The sequence below is a fragment of the Orycteropus afer genome, unplaced genomic scaffold, assembly GCF_000298275.1.
Source record: "Orycteropus afer afer isolate SDZICR_OR568_19922 unplaced genomic scaffold, OryAfe1.0 scaffold00122, whole genome shotgun sequence".
NCBI classification, from domain to species: Eukaryota; Metazoa; Chordata; class Mammalia; order Tubulidentata; family Orycteropodidae; genus Orycteropus; species Orycteropus afer.
This window is the reverse complement of record NW_006921709.1, coordinates 4903933-4910445: the sequence shown is the minus strand read 5'-3', so window position 1 is coordinate 4910445 and position 6513 is coordinate 4903933.

Below are 6513 nucleotides of genomic sequence, written 5' to 3'. Positions count from 1 at the left end.
TTCTGATGAAGAATGCCATGCCATTGCTCTTTAAACTGTCATTCCCGGCATAGTAGATCATATGGTTGTCTGATTCAAAATGGCCAAAACCGGTCCATTTCAGCTCACTAATGCCTAGGACATCAATCTTTATGTGTTCCATTTCATTTTTGACAACTTCCAATTTTCCTAGATTCAAACTTCGTACATTCCACGTTCTGATTATTAATGGATGTTTGTCACTGTTTCTTCTCAATTGAATGGTGCCACATCAGCAAATGGAGGTATCAAAAGCTTTACCTTATCCATGTGAGTAAGGCTGATGTTACTCTGATAATGCAGCTTTTTCGCAGTCCTACTTTGAGAGCTTTCTAAGCTAAGTGACTCATCTTCATCCTCTGTATTGGACAATGTTTCTGGACTATTCATAAAGTTTCACAGTAATGTATCAGACAGTTTTTCTCTGCTATTCATAAGGTTTTCCCTGGCCAATTCTTTGAGAAGTGGATGGCCTCCTTCTACTTCCTAGTCTGTCTCAGTCTGCAAGGTGGACTGATACCTGTGCAACCGGTGCCCCCCACTGGGTTTGAAACATCAGTGGCACAGCCTCAAGTCTCACAGCAACATGTCACCAAACTAGGACAAACCGACAGACAAATTTGTCTCCCTTAGCTGTTGGAAATCCTTCCAACTACCTTTACCTGGATCCCTGCAGCTAACTCCTTGATCTATTCCAGTCCCCTTTGCCTTTTCTGTCCTTTCCCTGCTTCCTACATCACTGCTTGTGGGGTGTGGCCTGGGTTCTCTCTCTTCACCTGGGTTCCTGTGGCTGACTTCTCAATCTGTTCCATTCCCCTTTGCCTTTTCTGTCCTATCCTTGCTTCCCTTCTCGCTGCCTGTTCTTAGGTCCCTGGAATCTGAATGAGAATGCTATCACTTTAAAATCCAAAATTGTTGCCACTTGTAAGCATTCAAAATGGCTGCACCCTCGGTCAGTTTAAATATCCAAAATGGCCGTCACTTGTAAACATTCAAAATGGCTGTGCCCTCTGTCACTCTAAATATCCAACATGGCTTCCATGTGTAAACAATCAAAATGGCTGTGCCCTCCAGACAAACAAGAAGGTCAGTGAAAAAAAAAAAAGAAAACCTGCAATATCTGGGGATAGGGCAATAAGAGAAAAAAGTCAGAGAAGGAGAATAATGAAGAAAAAAAAAATGGGAAAAATGAAAAAAACAACAAGAAATGGGGTTAACCATGAGGAAAAAAGAAGAAAAAATAAAATAAATTTTGCAACCAGGAATAGGAAAAAGAAAAAAGCTGAAAACTAGGACCTGGGAGGGGAAGAATAAAGAATTATAGTAAAAAGGACAAAAGTATTAATAATAGTAGTAGTTTTAAAACAGACAAAAGCAAGCAAACTAAAAACTAGGAAAAAAAGAGAGGAAAAAAAATATCGGGGGAGGTCAAGGCAGGGCACCCAGGCTCCTTCCAAGCACACAGAGTGGGATGTAGTTCCTGGGGGCCTAGAAGGTGGGTGGGAGTGGGGGATGGCTGAACCTCTGTTCACGAAGCAGGTTTAGGGTATAAGAGTAACAAGGGGAATATCGCATCTTTTCAGTCGTCCAGGTCCGGAATATAGTCATCCAGAGAGGAATATAGTGGGATATTAATAAGGGAGCTCTCTTGGTGTAGTGCCTAAGGTATTAAATTACCAACCCAGAATGGTGTCTGAAGTTAAAGTGAGGTCATTGATTGGGAAAAAATGGGATCCTGAAACCTGGAGTGGAGACATATGGAAGTGTGGTTGAAAGCAAATGTACTTTACACAAGAACCTAGGGAACTTGCCTGGGTGTGTCCTTAATGGTTTATGGAAAATAACCACATGTTATCTAATTTAAAGATTGGGGGTCTTGGTATTGTCTTGTAGCCACCTTATGGCTGTGACTCAGAGCCACATGGTCATGAGTCATACCTTGGCCAACACATAGCCCGATGGTCAAGACCCAGAACCAATCCTATATGCTTTTTTTTATCTGCAGTTGTGTACATATCCCAACCATGGTCCTTTTCCAGCTTCTGTAGTCCTGCCTGCAACAGTGATTAGTTGATCTGCCACCAATCATGATTTTGTGATGATTTCTTTTGTTTTGTCTCATATACTTTGTCCCATGGCCATGAGTCAGCGGACTCCATTTGGCTTCTGTATTGTGTACATGTTCATGGTTTCCCTCATCCTGGATGACTGTCTTTGTTTTGTCTTCCTTATGGGAAATTCCCAGAGAGGTTAAACTTCCTCCTGAATGGATAGGGAGAGGTGGAAAAACTTCCCCAGAGGTGTAGGCAGTGACATGAATGTTTATTCAGAATAGGAACAAAGGGAAACAGGAGAGAAAGGATTCAAAAGATAAAAGAAAAAAGAAAGCAGGCTTACAAATGTTGCTAGTGTATCCAGAGGTGGTGGGCTGGGATGATCCAGCAGTGGTGGGATGGGATGATCCAAGATGTAGGCTAAACCCTCCCATTTTGTGGGGATATTTATACCGAGTTTGAGGAATTGGAAATGGGCTACTGGAGGGCTATGTGATTGGCTTTAGACATGGTAGCACCGGGGCTAATTGGGAGGGGGCCCTGGACCACCACCTGTGTGTGCTCTGATAAGATCCTGCAGGTAGCGGCTAGTGAGCTTTATTGCTTAAAACTATGCTAAGGATGAGTTAATACCATAAAGAGAAGGTAGTTAATACCTGGCAGGGGAGACCACAGGTATATGTGACAGGGAGGGGAAAGGAAATACCTTGCAGTTCTTACAAGCATGGCTAAATAAGATGGGATCTGAGGACAATACTATAAAATTAGAAATCAACAATAGGAAGATGAATGGAAAAAGAGCAAACACATGGCAATTGCATAACATCCTCCTTGAAAATGACTGGGTAGTATAAGAAATAAAAAATGAAATTAAAAAATTCCTCAATTGAACAAGAATGAAAACACAACTGTGACAGTTGGAGTTGTATATCAACTTGGCTGGACCACAGTTCTTAGTGGTTTAAGCAGTTGTGATGTGGTTATTCTCACAATGAGATCGGATGTGTATGTTCTGAGTAGCCAATCTGTTGAAAGGGAGTTTCCCTAGGGGTTTGGCCTGCTTCCAACATATAGATGGACATCCTGGAAAAATGAGACACTCTTCTGTGGATCTGGATCCTGGTGTGCTGCCTACAAATGTCCACAAGCGAACAATCTACCATTCACCCTGGTGATCTTGGATTCATCATTCGTCAGAGTCAACAGCCAGTATAATGCCTGCCAACCTTGAGCTCATCAGCCCCTGCAGCTGCCTGTGTCGGGAGAAGTCTCCAGCTTGACATCTGATCCAAGACCTTGGGACCTGCCAGTTTCTATTAAGTGTGTGAGGTATTTTCCTAATTTTTTTTTTTTTTTCTCTCTCTCTATAAGCTTTACTGGTTTTTCTTCTCTGGAGAACCCAGCCTAACACAACAACATACCAAAATCTTTGGGACACAGTAAAAGAAGTGATCAGAGGCCAATTTATAGCAATAAATGGACACATCAAAAAAGAAGAGCGAGCCAAAATCAACACCTTAACTCATCATCTCCAACAATTAGAAAAAGAGCAACAAAAAAAGACTACAGTCACCAGAGGAAAATAAATAATAAAGATTCAGGCAGACATAAGTGAAACAGAAAATAGAAAGACAATAGAAAAAATCAACAAGACTAGAAGTTAGTTCTTTGAAAAGATTATTAAAATTGACAAACCCTGGCAGAATTAACAAAGGAAAAGAGGGAAAGAACATAAATAACATGAATAAGAAAAGAACTGGGTGACACCATAACAGAACCAACAGAATTAAAAGGACTCCTTGGAAGGAGAGACCTTCAACGAGATGGATTGACACGGTGGCTGCAATGATGGGCTCAAGTATAGCAGGGATTGTGGGGCTGGTGCGGGATTGGGCAGTGTTTTGTTCTGATGTGCATGGGGTCGCTATGAGTTGGAAACGACTCGACGACACTTAACAACAACAACAACCTTGGAAGGAAGACTGGGCAATCTACTTCCATAGTGACACTGCCTTGGAAACCCAAGAAGGGGTTGCTGAGTTGGATCTAACTCCATGGCAGTGAGTTTAATTTGGCTTGGTAGGAAGAGTTATACTCCAACAAATTAGAAAATCTAGAAGAAATGGACAGATTTCTAGAAATATACTACTTACCTAAACTAACAGAAGCTGAGGTGGAAAAGTTAAACAGACCCATAACAAAAGAAGAAATTGAACAGGTCATAAAAAAAATCCCAACAAATAAAAGCCCTGGCCAGACGGATTCACTGGTGAATTCTACTGAACGTTCAGGGAAGAACTGACACAAATTCTACTCAAACTATTCCAGAACATAGAAAAGGATGGAATACTCCTAAATTCATTTTATGAAGCAAGCATAACCTTGATACCAAAACCAGGCAAAGACATCACTCAAAAGGAAAACTACAGACCAATATCCTTCATGAACACAGATGCAAAAATCTTCAACAAAATACTAACCAATAGACTCCAACAATATAAATAATACATTATGACCAAGTGGGGTTCATACCAGGTATGCAGGGATGCTTCAACATTAGAAAAACAATGAATATCATCTATCACATAAATAAAACAAAGGAAAAGAACCACATGATCATATCATTTAATGGAGAAAAGGCATTTGATAAAATCCAACACCTCTTCCTGATAAAAGCTCTCAGCAAAATAGGAATAGAAGGGACATACCTCAACATAATAAAGGACATATATATAAAACTATGGTGAATTGCTTGATGTGGCCCTTCTAGCCATTGTCCTCCATTCTGTGATGTATTATAAATCCTATTATCCATGCCTGTTTGGGGTGGTGTGATAGTTAAGGTTGGGTGTCAACTTGGCTGGGCAGCTGGTAGTAGTTGTTCCCTATGATGACTGGCAATCAGCTCTGTGGTGGGATTTGCCATGAGCAACTGAGAAGTTGCTGATTGTTAAAGCCATCCACTTGGGTTATTGCTGTTGGAGCAACATAGGTGGGATATATTTTGAGTCCTGCCTTGCTGGAGGATATAACTCAAATCACCACCCTTAGCTTCCTTGAGGGCATACTTACGAATCTCCTGGGAAGATTGCACTCCTCTTGCTCCAGTTCTGTGTTATGGCTCATCCTCATCTCACCCTGGATTTGGCACAGCAGCCATCTAATCAGATCAGTCATCTGATCTGCTGATCAAGGTTCCTCAAACCCAAAGAATTGGGAGGATCCTTCAGACCCACTCACAAACCTGGGACTTGCCAGTCTGCCAGGCTCCACAACTACTATGTGAGATGATCCCTTGCGTGTCTGTAAATTCTGTAAGGTGTTATAGAAAAATATAGAACCCTAAGATGGGGGAGATTACCGGGAGGAGGAGGAAGAGTTAATGTCTGAAATGATGGAGTGGCATAGTAGCTTGGACATTTGGGACATCTTTAACTTCTGCTTCATGGGGACTGGCCTTGTGCTAATCTTTCTAAGAGAAATTGTTCAATCAAAAACCAACAGCCAACATTATTCTCAATGGAGAGAGACTGAAACCATTTCCCTTGCAAACAGGAACCAGACAAGGATGCCCTCTATCACCACTTCTATTCAATATTGTACTGGAAGTCCTAGGCAGGGCAATAAGGCAAGAAAGGGAAATCAAAGGCATCCAAATTGGTAAGAGAGAAGTCAAACTATTCCTATTTGCTGATGATATGATCCTACACATAGAAAACCCAAGAGATTCAGCAAAAAAACTGCTGAAGCTAATTGAGAGATTTAGCATCATAGCAGGATATAAAATCAACATCCAAAAATCAGCTGGATTCCTCTATACCAGCAAAGAGATTGCTGAAATGCAAATAAGGAAATCAATACCATTTATAATAGCTAAAATAAAATACTAGGGAATAAATCTCACTAGGGACACCAAAGAAAACTACAAATCACAACTCCAAGAAACCATAAGAGATATACATAAATGGAAGAACATACCATGCTTGTGGATAGGAAGACTGAACATTGTGAAAATGTCAGTTTTACCCAAAGCAATTTATACATTCAATGCAGTCCCAATCCAGATCCCAGCAGCACTCTTTAAGGATATGGAAAAACCACTCATTTTATATGGAAAGGAAAGAGACCTCAAATAAGCAAAGCACTACTGAAGAAGAACAAAGTAGAAGGTTACATTCTCCAATCTCAAAACCTACTATACAGCCACAGTAGTCAAAACAGCCCACGACTAGTACAATGACAGACACATAGACCAGTGGAACAGGATTGAGAACCCAGAAATAGATCCATTAACCCATCAACCTACGGTCAGCTGATCTTTGACAAAGGGCTGAAATTCATTACTTGGGGAAGAGATGGTCTCTTTAACAAATGGTGCTGGCAAAACTGGATATCCATTTGCAGAAAAATGAAACAAGATCTGTACCTCAAACCATACACA